A 13,956-nucleotide genomic window follows, 5' to 3' on the forward strand; every position below is an offset into this window, starting at 1 on the left:
TCTCGCTTACGGCCATACCACCCTGAACACGCCCGATCTCGTCTGATCTCAGAAGCCAAGCAGGGTAGGGTCTGGTTAGTACTTGGATGTGAGACCTCCTGGGCATACCAGGTGCTGTAAGCTTTTCTCACTTTTACTTTATACAGGGGGCGCTCCACTTCACGATTAATTTAAAACTAGCACTCCCCTTCCATTTTACTATTTTAAATATATTTTTTTTTCTCTCTTTCATAAAGCCAGCTTTTAGAAACCGTTTTACTCTAAATACTTCCTGGTAATTCTAGGTGCTGTAAGCTGTTCGTGCCTTTATTCCACCAGGGCGCGATCTTCTCACAAACTTGAAGACTGTCACTCCCCATTCACGTTTTACAACTTATTGTTAATGATAAAGAGACAGCTTTTTACACACAGTTTTAAACAAAGTACTGATATTATTCCTCTTCAACTGACCGCTTTGTTTTCTATGCAAAAACCACTTCGCCACAGAAGACTCAATATTATTGGCATAGCAAGGTCTGCTCTTCTCCTCCTTTCAAAACTTGCTAAAAGCTGTATTTAAAAGAACAGATTGGCCGGGGTAATTCACACCCTTCAATGCCAGCTTAATGTTTAGGTTAGTGGGAATCACAGAGGAATTAGGGATGGAAACTTCTTTGCTGGTGGTAGAAGCGGTCTGGTGAATTTTTAGAGAGAAGAGGCCGTCGATGTTTGAATGTAGAAAATTGTTCTGGCTGCAGCCTGCAGTATGGACTTGTTGGTGTGTGTAGCTCCCAGTGTTCTGACAGCGCGACGTTTTGGGGAAGCATGTGATTCAGCAGCTACCAGTGGGCTTCGTGCGGCGGAGATTTTGTGGCTGTTAGCGGAGTTGATAACAGAGGGTCGTTAAGAGAAGCCTGCATGCAGTAGGCAAAGGAGTAATGTTTGCCGGCGGGGGACGTGCGGCGATTAACCTGTGCGGTAGTGAAAAGGAGTTAAAAAGAAGGAAGTGTGCGGATGCGGAAAGAATGGAATAATTGTGGTAGGCTGCCGGCTGAGTAGTTTGGTAAATGTTTGGTGTGGGTCCGGCGCTGCCGATTGGATGGTGGGGCTGCAGTGTGAGTCAGATAAAAAAAAAAAAAAGAACATTAGTAGGATCCAATGGGACCAACTGGCATGTATAGAGGCGTGTAATGCAAAAGGGCTGTTTTTGGTAGCATCTCTCGCTAACGGCCATACCACCCTGAACACGCCCGATCTCGTCTGATCTCGGAAGCTAAGCAGGGTAGGGTCTGGTTAGTACTTGGATGGGAGACCTCCTGGGCATACCAGGTGCTGTAAGCTTTTCTCACTTTTACTTTATACAGGGGGCGCTCCACTTCACGATTAATTTAAATCTATCACTCCCCTTCCATTTTACTATTTTATATATATATTTTTTTTTTCTCTCATTCATAAAGGCAGCTTTTAGAAACTGTTTTACTCTAAATACTTCCTGGTAATTCTAGGTGCTGTAAGCTGTTCGTGCCTTTATTCCACCAGGGCGCGATCTTCTCACAAACTTGAAGACTGTCACTCCCCATTCACGTTTTACAACTTATTGTTAATGATAAAGAGACAGCTTTTTACACACAGTTTTAAACAAAGTACTGATATCATTCCTCTTCAACTGACCGCTTTGTTTTCTATGCAAAAACCACTTTGCCACAGAAGACTCGATATTATTGGCATAGCAAGTTCTGCTCTTCTCCTTTCAAAACTTGCTAAAAGCTGTATTTAAAAGAACAGATTGGCCGGGGTAATTCACACCCTTCAATGCCAGCTTAATGTTTAGGTTAGTGGGAATCACAGAGGAATTAGGGATGGAAACTTCTTTGCTGGTGGTAGAAGCGGTCTGGTGAATTTTTAGAGAGAAGAGGCCGTCGATGTTTGAATGTAGAAAATTGTTCTGGCTGCAGCCTGCAGTATGGACTTATTGGTGTGTGTAGCTCCCAGTGTTCTGACAGCGCGACGTTTTGGGGAAGCATGTGATTCAGCAGCTACCAGTGGGCTTCGTGCGGCGGAGATTTTGTGGCTGTTAGCGGAGTTGATAACAGAGGGTCGTTAAGAGAAGCCTGCATGCAGTAGGCAAAGGAGTAATGTTTGCCGGCGGGGGACGTGCGGCGATTAACCTGTGCGGTAGTGAAAAGGAGTTAAAAAGAAGGAAGTGTGCGGATGCGGAAAGAATGGAATAATTGTGGTAGGCTGCCGGCTGAGTAGTTTGGTGAATGTTTGGTGTGGGTCCGGCGCTGCCGATTGGATGGTGGGGCTGCAGTGTGAGTCAGATAAAAAAATAAAAAACCAGGAGTTGGATCCAATGGGACTAACTGGCATGTATAGACGCATGTAATGCAAAAGGGCTGTTTTTGGTAGCATCTCTCGCTTACGGCCATACCACCCTGAACACGCCCGATCTCGTCTGATCTCGGAAGCTAAGCAGCGTAGGGTCTGGTTAGTACTTGGATGGGAGACCACCTGGGAATACCAGGTGCTGTAAGCTTTTCTCATTTTTACTTTATACAGGGGGCGCTCCACTTCACGATTAATTTAAATCTATCACTCCCCTTCCATTTTACTATTTTATATATATATATTTTTTTTTCTCTCATTCATAAAGGCAGCTTTTAGAAACCGTTTTACTCTAAATACTTCCTGGTAATTCTAGGTGCTGTAAGCTGTTCGTGCCTTTATTCCACCAGGGCGCGATCTTCTCACAAACTTGAAGACTGTCACTCCCCATTCACGTTTTACAACTTATTGTTAATGATAAAGAGACAGCTTTTTACACACAGTTTTAAACAAAGTACTGATATTATTCCTCTTCAACTGACCGCTTTGTTTTCTATGCAAAAACCACTTCGCCACAGAAGACTCGATATTATTGGCATAGCAAGTTCTGCTCTTCTCCTTTCAAAACTTGCTAAAAGCTGTATTTAAAAGAACAGATTGGCCGGGGTAATTCACACCCTTCAATGCCAGCTTAATGTTTAGGTTAGTGGGAATCACAGAAGAATTAGGGATGGAAACTTCTTTGCTGGTGGTAGAAGCGGTCTGGTGAATTTTTAGAGAGAAGAGGCCGTCGATGTTTGAATGTAGAAAATTGTTCTGGCTGCAGCCTGCAGTATGGACTTGTTGGCGTGTATAGCTCCCAGTGTTCTGACAGCGCGACGTTTTGGGGAAGCATGTGATTCAGCAGCTACCAGTGGGCTTCGTGCGGCGGAGATTTTGTGGCTGTTAGCGGAGTTGATAACAGAGGGTCGTTAAGAGAAGCCTGCATGCAGTAGGCAAAGGAGTAATGTTTGCCGGCGGGGGACGTGCGGCGATTAACCTGTGCGGTAGTGAAAAGGAGTTAAAAAGAAGGAAGTGTGCGGATGCGGAAAGAATGGAATAATTGTGGTAGGCTGCCGGCTGAGTAGTTTGGTGAATGTTTGGTGTGGGTCCGGCGCTGCCGATTGGATGGTGGGGCTGCAGTGTGAGTCAGATAAAAAAAATAAAAAACCAGGAGTTGGATCCAATGGGACTAACTGGCATGTATAGACGCGTGTAATGCAAAAGGGTTGTTTTTGGTAGCATCTCTCGCTTACGGCCATACCACCCTGAACACGCCCGATCTCATCTGATCTCGGAAGCTAAGCAGGGTAGGGTCTGGTTAGTACTTGGATGGGAGACCACCTGGGAATACCAGGTGCTGTAAGCTTTTCTCATTTTTACTTTATACAGGGGGCGCTCCACTTCACGATTAATTTAAATCTATCACTCCCCTTCCATTTTACTATTTTATATATATATTTTTTTTTTTCTCTCATTCATAAAGGCAGCTTTTAGAAACCGTTTTACTCTAAATACTTCCTGGTAATTCTAGGTGCTGTAAGCTGTTCGTGCCTTTATTCCACCAGGGCGCGATCTTCTCACAAACTTGAAGACTGTCACTCCCCATTCACGTTTTACAACTTATTGTTAATGATAAAGAGACAGCTTTTTACACACAGTTTTAAACAAAGTACTGATATCATTCCTCTTCAACTGACCGCTTTGTTTTCTATGCAAAAACCACTTTGCCACAGAAGACTCGATATTATTGGCATAGCAAGTTCTGCTCTTCTCCTTTCAAAACTTGCTAAAAGCTGTATTTAAAAGAACAGATTGGCCGGGGTAATTCACACCCTTCAATGCCAGCTTAATGTTTAGGTTAGTGGGAATCACAGAGGAATTAGGGATGGAAACTTCTTTGCTGGTGGTAGAAGCGGTCTGGTGAATTTTTAGAGAGAAGAGGCCGTCGATGTTTGAATGTAGAAAATTGTTCTGGCTGCAGCCTGCAGTATGGACTTATTGGTGTGTGTAGCTCCCAGTGTTCTGACAGCGCGACGTTTTGGGGAAGCATGTGATTCAGCAGCTACCAGTGGGCTTCGTGCGGCGGAGATTTTGTGGCTGTTAGCGGAGTTGATAACAGAGGGTCGTTAAGAGAAGCCTGCATGCAGTAGGCAAAGGAGTAATGTTTGCCGGCGGGGGACGTGCGGCGATTAACCTGTGCGGTAGTGAAAAGGAGTTAAAAAGAAGGAAGTGTGCGGATGCGGAAAGAATGGAATAATTGTGGTAGGCTGCCGGCTGAGTAGTTTGGTGAATGTTTGGTGTGGGTCCGGCGCTGCCGATTGGATGGTGGGGCTGCAGTGTGAGTCAGATAAAAAAAATAAAAAACCAGGAGTTGGATCCAATGGGACTAACTGGCATGTATAGACGCGTGTAATGCAAAAGGGCTGTTTTTGGTAGCATCTCTCGCTTACGGCCATACCACCCTGAACACGCCCGATCTCATCTGATCTCGGAAGCTAAGCAGGGTAGGGTCTGGTTAGTACTTGGATGGGAGACCACCTGGGAATACCAGGTGCTGTAAGCTTTTCTCATTTTTACTTTATACAGGGGGCGCTCCACTTCACGATTAATTTAAATCTATCACTCCCCTTCCATTTTACTATTTTATATATATTTTTTTTTTTCTCTCATTCATAAAGGCAGCTTTTAGAAACCGTTTTACTCTAAATACTTCCTGGTAATTCTAGGTGCTGTAAGCTGTTCGTGCCTTTATTCCACCAGGGCGCGATCTTCTCACAAACTTGAAGACTGTTACTCCCCATTCACGTTTTACAACTTATTGTTAATGATAAAGAGACAGCTTTTTACACACAGTTTTAAACAAAGTACTGATATCATTCCTCTTCAACTGACCGCTTTGTTTTCTATGCAAAAACCACTTTGCCACAGAAGACTCGATATTATTGGCATAGCAAGTTCTGCTCTTCTCCTTTCAAAACTTGCTAAAAGCTGTATTTAAAAGAACAGATTGGCCGGGGTAATTCACACCCTTCAATGCCAGCTTAATGTTTAGGTTAGTGGGAATCACAGAGGAATTAGGGATGGAAACTTCTTTGCTGGTGGTAGAAGCGGTCTGGTGAATTTTTAGAGAGAAGAGGCCGTCGATGTTTGAATGTAGAAAATTGTTCTGGCTGCAGCCTGCAGTATGGACTTATTGGTGTGTGTAGCTACCAGTGTTCTGACAGCGCGACGTTTTGGGGAAGCATGTGATTCAGCAGCTACCAGTGGGCTTCGTGCGGCGGAGATTTTGTGGCTGTTAGCGGAGTTGATAACAGAGGGTCGTTAAGAGAAGCCTGCATGCAGTAGGCAAAGGAGTAATGTTTGCCGGCGGGGGACGTGCGGCGATTAACCTGTGCGGTAGTGAAAAGGAGTTAAAAAGAAGGAAGTGTGCGGATGCGGAAAGAATGGAATAATTGTGGTAGGCTGCCGGCTGAGTAGTTTGGTGAATGTTTGGTGTGGGTCCGGCGCTGCCGATTGGATGGTGGGGCTGCAGTGTGAGTCAGATAAAAAAAATAAAAAACCAGGAGTTGGATCCAATGGGACTAACTGGCATGTATAGACGCGTGTAATGCAAAAGGGCTGTTTTTGGTAGCATCTCTCGCTTACGGCCATACCACCCTGAACACGCCCGATCTCATCTGATCTCGGAAGCTAAGCAGGGTAGGGTCTGGTTAGTACTTGGATGGGAGACCACCTGGGAATACCAGGTGCTGTAAGCTTTTCTCATTTTTACTTTATACAGGGGGCGCTCCACTTCACGATTAATTTAAATCTATCACTCCCCTTCCATTTTACTATTTTATATATATTTTTTTTTTTCTCTCATTCATAAAGGCAGCTTTTAGAAACCGTTTTACTCTAAATACTTCCTGGTAATTCTAGGTGCTGTAAGCTGTTCGTGCCTTTATTCCACCAGGGCGCGATCTTCTCACAAACTTGAAGACTGTTACTCCCCATTCACGTTTTACAACTTATTGTTAATGATAAAGAGACAGCTTTTTACACACAGTTTTAAACAAAGTACTGATATCATTCCTCTTCAACTGACCGCTTTGTTTTCTATGCAAAAACCACTTTGCCACAGAAGACTCGATATTATTGGCATAGCAAGTTCTGCTCTTCTCCTTTCAAAACTTGCTAAAAGCTGTATTTAAAAGAACAGATTGGCCGGGGTAATTCACACCCTTCAATGCCAGCTTAATGTTTAGGTTAGTGGGAATCACAGAGGAATTAGGGATGGAAACTTCTTTGCTGGTGGTAGAAGCGGTCTGGTGAATTTTTAGAGAGAAGAGGCCGTCGATGTTTGAATGTAGAAAATTGTTCTGGCTGCAGCCTGCAGTATGGACTTATTGGTGTGTGTAGCTACCAGTGTTCTGACAGCGCGACGTTTTGGGGAAGCATGTGATTCAGCAGCTACCAGTGGGCTTCGTGCGGCGGAGATTTTGTGGCTGTTAGCGGAGTTGATAACAGAGGGTCGTTAAGAGAAGCCTGCATGCAGTAGGCAAAGGAGTAATGTTTGCCGGCGGGGGACGTGCGGCGATTAACCTGTGCGGTAGTGAAAAGGAGTTAAAAAGAAGGAAGTGTGCGGATGCGGAAAGAATGGAATAATTGTGGTAGGCTGCCGGCTGAGTAGTTTGGTGAATGTTTGGTGTGGGTCCGGCGCTGCCGATTGGATGGTGGGGCTGCAGTGTGAGTCAGATAAAAAAAATAAAAAACCAGGAGTTGGATCCAATGGGACTAACTGGCATGTATAGACGCGTGTAATGCAAAAGGGCTGTTTTTGGTAGCATCTCTCGCTTACGGCCATACCACCCTGAACACGCCCGATCTCATCTGATCTCGGAAGCTAAGCAGGGTAGGGTCTGGTTAGTACTTGGATGGGAGACCACCTGGGAATACCAGGTGCTGTAAGCTTTTCTCATTTTTACTTTATACAGGGGGCGCTCCACTTCACGATTAATTTAAATCTATCACTCCCCTTCCATTTTACTATTTTATATATATATTTTTTTTTTCTCTCATTCATAAAGGCAGCTTTTAGAAACCGTTTTACTCTAAATACTTCCTGGTAATTCTAGGTGCTGTAAGCTGTTAGTGCCTTTATTCCACCAGGGCGCGATCTTCTCACAAACTTGAAGACTGTCACTCCCCATTCACGTTTTACAACTTATTGTTAATGATAAAGAGACAGCTTTTTACACACAGTTTTAAACAAAGTACTGATATCATTCCTCTTCAACTGACCGCTTTGTTTTCTATGCAAAAACCACTTTGCCACAGAAGACTCGATATTATTGGCATAGCAAGTTCTGCTCTTCTCCTTTCAAAACTTGCTAAAAGCTGTATTTAAAATAACAGATTGGCCGGGGTAATTCACACCCTTCAATGCCAGCTTAATGTTTAGGTTAGTGGGAATCACAGAGGAATTAGGGATGGAAACTTCTTTGCTGGTGGTAGAAGCGGTCTGGTGAATTTTTAGAGAGAAGAGGCCGTCGATGTTTGAATGTAGAAAATTGTTCTGGCTGCAGCCTGCAGTATGGACTTATTGGTGAGTGTAGCTCCCAGTGTTCTGACAGCGCGACGTTTTGGGGAAGCATGTGATTCAGCAGCTACCAGTGGGCTTCGTGCGGCGAAGATTTTGTGGCTGTTAGCGGAGTTGATAACAGAGGGTCGTTAAGAGAAGCCTGCATGCAGTAGGCAAAGGAGTAATGTTTGCCGGCGGGGGACGTGCGGCGATTAACCTGTGCGTTAGTGAAAAGGAGTTAAAAAGAAGGAAGTGTGCGGATGCGGAAAGAATGGAATAATTGTGGTAGGCTGCCGGCTGAGTAGTTTGGTGAATGTTTGGTGTGGGTCCGGCGCTGCCGATTGGATGGTGGGGCTGCAGTGTGAGTCAGATAAAAAAAATAAAAAACCAGGAGTTGGATCCAATGGGACTAACTGGCATGTATAGACGCGTGTAATGCAAAAGGGCTGTTTTTGGTAGCATCTCTCGCTTACGGCCATACCACCCTGAACACGCCCGATCTCGTCTGATCTCGGAAGCTAAGCAGGGTAGGGTCTGGTTAGTACTTGGATGGGAGACCACCTGGGAATACCAGGTGCTGTAAGCTTTTCTCACTTTTACTTTATACAGGGGGCGCTCCACTTCACGATTAATTTAAATCTATCACTCCCCTTCCATTTTACTATTTTATATATATTATTTTTTTTTCTCTCATTCATAAAGGCAGCTTTTAGAAACCGTTTTACTCTAAATACTTCCTGGTAATTCTAGGTGCTGTAAGCTGTTCGTGCCTTTATTCCACCAGGGCGCGATCTTCTGACAATCTTGAAGACTGTCACTCCACATTCACGTTTTACAACTTATTGTTAATAATAAAGAGACAGCTTTTTACACACAGTTTTAAACAAAGTACTGATATAATTCCTCTTCAACTCACCACTTTGTTTTCTATGCAAAAACCACTTCGCCACAGAAGACTCGATATTATTGGCATATTATCTGCTCTTCTCCTCCTTTCAAAACTTGCTAAAAGCTGTATTTAAAAGAACAGATTGGCCGGGGTAATTCACACCCTTCAATGCCAGCTTAATGTTTAGGTTAGTTGGAATCACAGAGGAATTAGGGATGGAAACTTCTTTGCTGGTGGTAGAAGCGGTCTGGTGAATTTTTAGAGAGAAGAGGCCGTCGATGTTTGAATGTAGAAAATTGTTCTGGCTGCAGCCTGCAGTATGGACTTATTGGTGTGTGTAGCTCCCAGTGTTCTGACAGCGCGACGTTTTGGGGAAGCATGTGATTCAGCAGCTACCAGTGGGCTTCGTGCGGCGGAGATTTTGTGGCTGTTAGCGGAGTTGATTACAGAGGGTCGTTAAGAGAAGCCTGCATGAGGTAGGCAAAGGAGTAATGTTTGCCGTCGGGGGACGTGCGGCGATTAACCTGTGCGGTAGTGAAAAGGAGTTAAAAAGAAGGAAGTGTGCGGATGCGGAAAGAATGGAATAATTGTGGTAGGCTGCCGGCTGAGTAGTTTGGTGAATGTTTGGTGTGGGTCCGGCGCTGCCGATTGGATGGTGGGGCTGCAGTGTGAGTCAGATAAAAAAAATAAAAAACCAGGAGTTGGATCCAATGGGACTAACTGGCATGTATAGACGCGTGTAATGCAAAAGGGCTGTTTTTGGTAGCATCTCTCGCTTACGGCCATACCACCCTGAACACGCCCGATCTTGTCTGATCTCGGAAGCTAAGCAGGGTAGGGTCTGGTTAGTACTTGGATGGGAGACCACCTGGGAATACCAGGTGCTGTAAGCTTTTCTCATTTTTACTTTATACAGGGGGTGCTCCACTTCACGATTAATTTAAATCTATCACTCCCCTTCCATTTTACTATTTTATATATATATATTTTTTTTCTCTCATTCATAAAGGCAGCTTTTAGAAACCGTTTTACTCTAAATACTTCCTGGTAATTCTAGGTGCTGTAAGCTGTTCGTGCCTTTATTCCACCAGGGCGCGATCTTCTCACAAACTTGAAGACTGTCACTCCCCATTCACGTTTTACAACTTATTGTTAATGATAAAGAGACAGCTTTTTACACACAGTTTTAAACAAAGTACTGATATAATTCCTCTTCAACTCACCACTTTGTTTTCTATGCAAAAACCACTTCGCCACAGAAGACTCGATATTATTGGCATAGCAAGTTCTGCTCTTCTCCTTTCAAAACTTGCTAAAAGCTGTATTTAAAAGAGCAGGTTGGCCGGGGTAATTCACACCCTTCAATGCCAGATTAATGTTTAGGTTAGTGGGAATCACAGAGGAATTAGGGATGGAAACTTCTTTGCTGGTGGTAGAAGCGGTCTGGTGAATTTTTAGAGAGAAGAGGCCGTCGATGTTTGAATGTAGAAAATTGTTCTGGCTGCAGCCTGCAGTATGGACTTATTGGTGTGTGTAGCTCCCAGTGTTCTGACAGCGCGACGTTTTGGGGAAGCATGTGATTCAGCAGCTACCAGTGGGCTTCGTGCGGCGGAGATTTTGTGGCTGTTAGCGGAGTTGATTACAGAGGGTCGTTAAGAGAAGCCTGCATGAGGTAGGCAAAGGAGTAATGTTTGCCGTCGGGGGACGTGCGGCGATTAACCTGTGCGGTAGTGAAAAGGAGTTAAAAAGAAGGAAGTGTGCGGATGCGGAAAGAATGGAATAATTGTGGTAGGCTGCCGGCTGAGTAGTTTGGTGAATGTTTGGTGTGGGTCCGGCGCTGCCGATTGGATGGTGGGGCTGCAGTGTGAGTCAGATAAAAAAAATAAAAAACCAGGAGTTGGATCCAATGGGACTAACTGGCATGTATAGACGCGTGTAATGCAAAAGGGCTGTTTTTGGTAGCATCTCTCGCTTACGGCCATACCACCCTGAACACGCCCGATCTTGTCTGATCTCGGAAGCTAAGCAGGGTAGGGTCTGGTTAGTACTTGGATGGGAGACCACCTGGGAATACCAGGTGCTGTAAGCTTTTCTCATTTTTACTTTATACAGGGGGTGCTCCACTTCACGATTAATTTAAATCTATCACTCCCCTTCCATTTTACTATTTTATATATATATATATTTTTTTTCTCTCATTCATAAAGGCAGCTTTTAGAAACCGTTTTACTCTAAATACTTCCTGGTAATTCTAGGTGCTGTAAGCTGTTCGTGCCTTTATTCCACCAGGGCGCGATCTTCTCACAAACTTGAAGACTGTCACTCCCCATTCACGTTTTACAACTTATTGTTAATGATAAAGAGACAGCTTTTTACACACAGTTTTAAACAAAGTACTGATATAATTCCTCTTCAACTCACCACTTTGTTTTCTATGCAAAAACCACTTCGCCACAGAAGACTCGATATTATTGGCATAGCAAGTTCTGCTCTTCTCCTTTCAAAACTTGCTAAAAGCTGTATTTAAAAGAGCAGGTTGGCCGGGGTAATTCACACCCTTCAATGCCAGATTAATGTTTAGGTTAGTGAGAATCACAGAGGAATTAGGGATGGAAACTTCTTTGCTGGTGGTAGAAGCGGTCTGGTGAATTTTTAGAGAGAAGAGGCCGTCGATGTTTGAATGTAGAAAATTGTTCTGGCTGCAGCCTGCAGTATGGACTTATTGGTGTGTGTAGCTCCCAGTGTTCTGACAGCGCGACGTTTTGGGGAAGCATGTGATTCAGCAGCTACCAGTGGGCTTCGTGCGGCGGAGATTTTGTGGCTGTTAGCGGAGTTGATAACAGAGGGTCGTTAAGAGAAGCCTGCATGCAGTAGGCAAAGGAGTAATGTTTGCCGGCGGGGGACGTGCGGCGATTAACCTGTGCGGTAGTGAAAAGGAGTTAAAAAGAAGGAAGTGTGCGGATGCGGAAAGAATGGAATAATTGTGGTAGGCTGCCGGCTGAGTAGTTTGGTGAATGTTTGGTGTGGGTCCGGCGCTGCCGATTGGATGGTGGGGCTGCAGTGTGAGTCAGATAAAAAAAATAAAAAACCAGGAGTTGGATCCAATGGGACTAACTGGCATGTATAGACGCGTGTAATGCAAAAGGGTTGTTTTTGGTAGCATCTCTCGCTTACGGCCATACCACCCTGAACACGCCCGATCTCATCTGATCTCGGAAGCTAAGCAGGGTAGGGTCTGGTTAGTACTTGGATGGGAGACCACCTGGGAATACCAGGTGCTGTAAGCTTTTCTCATTTTTACTTTATACAGGGGGCGCTCCACTTCACGATTAATTTAAATCTATCACTCCCCTTCCATTTTACTATTTTATATATATATATTTTTTTTTCTCTCATTCATAAAGGCAGCTTTTAGAAACCGTTTTACTCTAAATACTTCCTGGTAATTCTAGGTGCTGTAAGCTGTTCGTGCCTTTATTCCACCAGGGCGCGATCTTCTCACAAACTTGAAGACTGTCACTCCCCATTCACGTTTTACAACTTATTGTTAATGATAAAGAGACAGCTTTTTACACACAGTTTTAAACAAAGTACTGATATCATTCCTCTTCAACTGACCGCTTTGTTTTCTATGCAAAAACCACTTTGCCACAGAAGACTCGATATTATTGGCATAGCAAGTTCTGCTCTTCTCCTTTCAAAACTTGCTAAAAGCTGTATTTAAAAGAACAGATTGGCCGGGGTAATTCACACCCTTCAATGCCAGCTTAATGTTTAGGTTAGTGGGAATCACAGAGGAATTAGGGATGGAAACTTCTTTGCTGGTGGTAGAAGCGGTCTGGTGAATTTTTAGAGAGAAGAGGCCGTCGATGTTTGAATGTAGAAAATTGTTCTGGCTGCAGCCTGCAGTATGGACTTATTGGTGTGTGTAGCTCCCAGTGTTCTGACAGCGCGACGTTTTGGGGAAGCATGTGATTCAGCAGCTACCAGTGGGCTTCGTGCGGCGGAGATTTTGTGGCTGTTAGCGGAGTTGATAACAGAGGGTCGTTAAGAGAAGCCTGCATGCAGTAGGCAAAGGAGTAATGTTTGCCGGCGGGGGACGTGCGGCGATTAACCTGTGCGGTAGTGAAAAGGAGTTAAAAAGAAGGAAGTGTGCGGATGCGGAAAGAATGGAATAATTGTGGTAGGCTGCCGGCTGAGTAGTTTGGTGAATGTTTGGTGTGGGTCCGGCGCTGCCGATTGGATGGTGGGGCTGCAGTGTGAGTCAGATAAAAAAAATAAAAAACCAGGAGTTGGATCCAATGGGACTAACTGGCATGTATAGACGCGTGTAATGCAAAAGGGCTGTTTTTGGTAGCATCTCTCGCTTACGGCCATACCACCCTGAACACGCCCGATCTCATCTGATCTCGGAAGCTAAGCAGGGTAGGGTCTGGTTAGTACTTGGATGGGAGACCACCTGGGAATACCAGGTGCTGTAAGCTTTTCTCATTTTTACTTTATACAGGGGGCGCTCCACTTCACGATTAATTTAAATCTATCACTCCCCTTCCATTTTACTATTTTATATATATATTTTTTTTTCTCTCATTCATAAAGGCAGCTTTTAGAAACCGTTTTACTCTAAATACTTCCTGGTAATTCTAGGTGCTGTAAGCTGTTCGTGCCTTTATTCCACCAGGGCGCGATCTTCTCACAAACTTGAAGACTGTCACTCCCCATTCACGTTTTACAACTTATTGTTAATGATAAAGAGACAGCTTTTTACACACAGTTTTAAACAAAGTACTGATATCATTCCTCTTCAACTGACCGCTTTGTTTTCTATGCAAAAACCACTTTGCCACAGAAGACTCGATATTATTGGCATAGCAAGTTCTGCTCTTCTCCTTTCAAAACTTGCTAAAAGCTGTATTTAAAAGAACAGATTGGCCGGGGTAATTCACACCCTTCAATGCCAGCTTAATGTTTAGGTTAGTGGGAATCACAGAGGAATTAGGGATGGAAACTTCTTTGCTGGTGGTAGAAGCGGTCTGGTGAATTTTTAGAGAGAAGAGGCCGTCGATGTTTGAATGTAGAAAATTGTTCTGGCTGCAGCCTGCAGTATGGACTTATTGGTGTGTGTAGCTCCCAGTGTTCTGACAGCGCGACGTTTTGG

General features: G+C 44.2%; 12 non-coding genes across 12 annotated transcripts; all 12 read left to right on the forward strand.

Moving 5' to 3' along the window:
• Positions 1-4: 4 nt before the first annotated feature.
• LOC125731250 (5S ribosomal RNA) lies at positions 5-123 on the forward strand. The gene has a single exon (XR_007391533.1). It is a non-coding gene; the product is annotated as a 5S ribosomal RNA (ribosomal RNA).
• A 1,078-nt stretch (positions 124-1,201) lies between these two features.
• LOC125734954 (5S ribosomal RNA) lies at positions 1,202-1,320 on the forward strand. The gene has a single exon (XR_007394255.1). It is a non-coding gene; the product is annotated as a 5S ribosomal RNA (ribosomal RNA).
• A 1,076-nt stretch (positions 1,321-2,396) lies between these two features.
• LOC125734017 (5S ribosomal RNA) lies at positions 2,397-2,515 on the forward strand. Its single transcript, XR_007393346.1, has one exon. It is a non-coding gene; the product is annotated as a 5S ribosomal RNA (ribosomal RNA).
• A 1,078-nt stretch (positions 2,516-3,593) lies between these two features.
• LOC125733465 (5S ribosomal RNA) lies at positions 3,594-3,712 on the forward strand. The gene has a single exon (XR_007392810.1). It is a non-coding gene; the product is annotated as a 5S ribosomal RNA (ribosomal RNA).
• Positions 3,713-4,790: 1,078 nt separating this feature from the next.
• Positions 4,791-4,909, forward strand: LOC125733476 (5S ribosomal RNA). Its single transcript, XR_007392821.1, has one exon. It is a non-coding gene; the product is annotated as a 5S ribosomal RNA (ribosomal RNA).
• A 1,076-nt stretch (positions 4,910-5,985) lies between these two features.
• LOC125733489 (5S ribosomal RNA) lies at positions 5,986-6,104 on the forward strand. Its single transcript, XR_007392833.1, has one exon. It is a non-coding gene; the product is annotated as a 5S ribosomal RNA (ribosomal RNA).
• Positions 6,105-7,180: 1,076 nt separating this feature from the next.
• Positions 7,181-7,299, forward strand: LOC125733500 (5S ribosomal RNA). Its single transcript, XR_007392844.1, has one exon. It is a non-coding gene; the product is annotated as a 5S ribosomal RNA (ribosomal RNA).
• Positions 7,300-8,376: 1,077 nt separating this feature from the next.
• On the forward strand, positions 8,377-8,495 carry LOC125736180 (5S ribosomal RNA). The gene has a single exon (XR_007395465.1). It is a non-coding gene; the product is annotated as a 5S ribosomal RNA (ribosomal RNA).
• Positions 8,496-9,572: 1,077 nt separating this feature from the next.
• On the forward strand, positions 9,573-9,691 carry LOC125733729 (5S ribosomal RNA). Its single transcript, XR_007393066.1, has one exon. It is a non-coding gene; the product is annotated as a 5S ribosomal RNA (ribosomal RNA).
• Positions 9,692-10,768: 1,077 nt separating this feature from the next.
• Positions 10,769-10,887, forward strand: LOC125733730 (5S ribosomal RNA). Its single transcript, XR_007393067.1, has one exon. It is a non-coding gene; the product is annotated as a 5S ribosomal RNA (ribosomal RNA).
• Positions 10,888-11,966: 1,079 nt separating this feature from the next.
• On the forward strand, positions 11,967-12,085 carry LOC125733511 (5S ribosomal RNA). The gene has a single exon (XR_007392855.1). It is a non-coding gene; the product is annotated as a 5S ribosomal RNA (ribosomal RNA).
• Positions 12,086-13,163: 1,078 nt separating this feature from the next.
• On the forward strand, positions 13,164-13,282 carry LOC125733522 (5S ribosomal RNA). Its single transcript, XR_007392866.1, has one exon. It is a non-coding gene; the product is annotated as a 5S ribosomal RNA (ribosomal RNA).
• The last annotated feature ends 674 nt before the right edge of the window (positions 13,283-13,956 follow it).

Source organism: Brienomyrus brachyistius, chromosome 2 (genome assembly GCF_023856365.1).
Source record: "Brienomyrus brachyistius isolate T26 chromosome 2, BBRACH_0.4, whole genome shotgun sequence".
NCBI classification, from domain to species: domain Eukaryota; kingdom Metazoa; phylum Chordata; class Actinopteri; order Osteoglossiformes; family Mormyridae; genus Brienomyrus; species Brienomyrus brachyistius.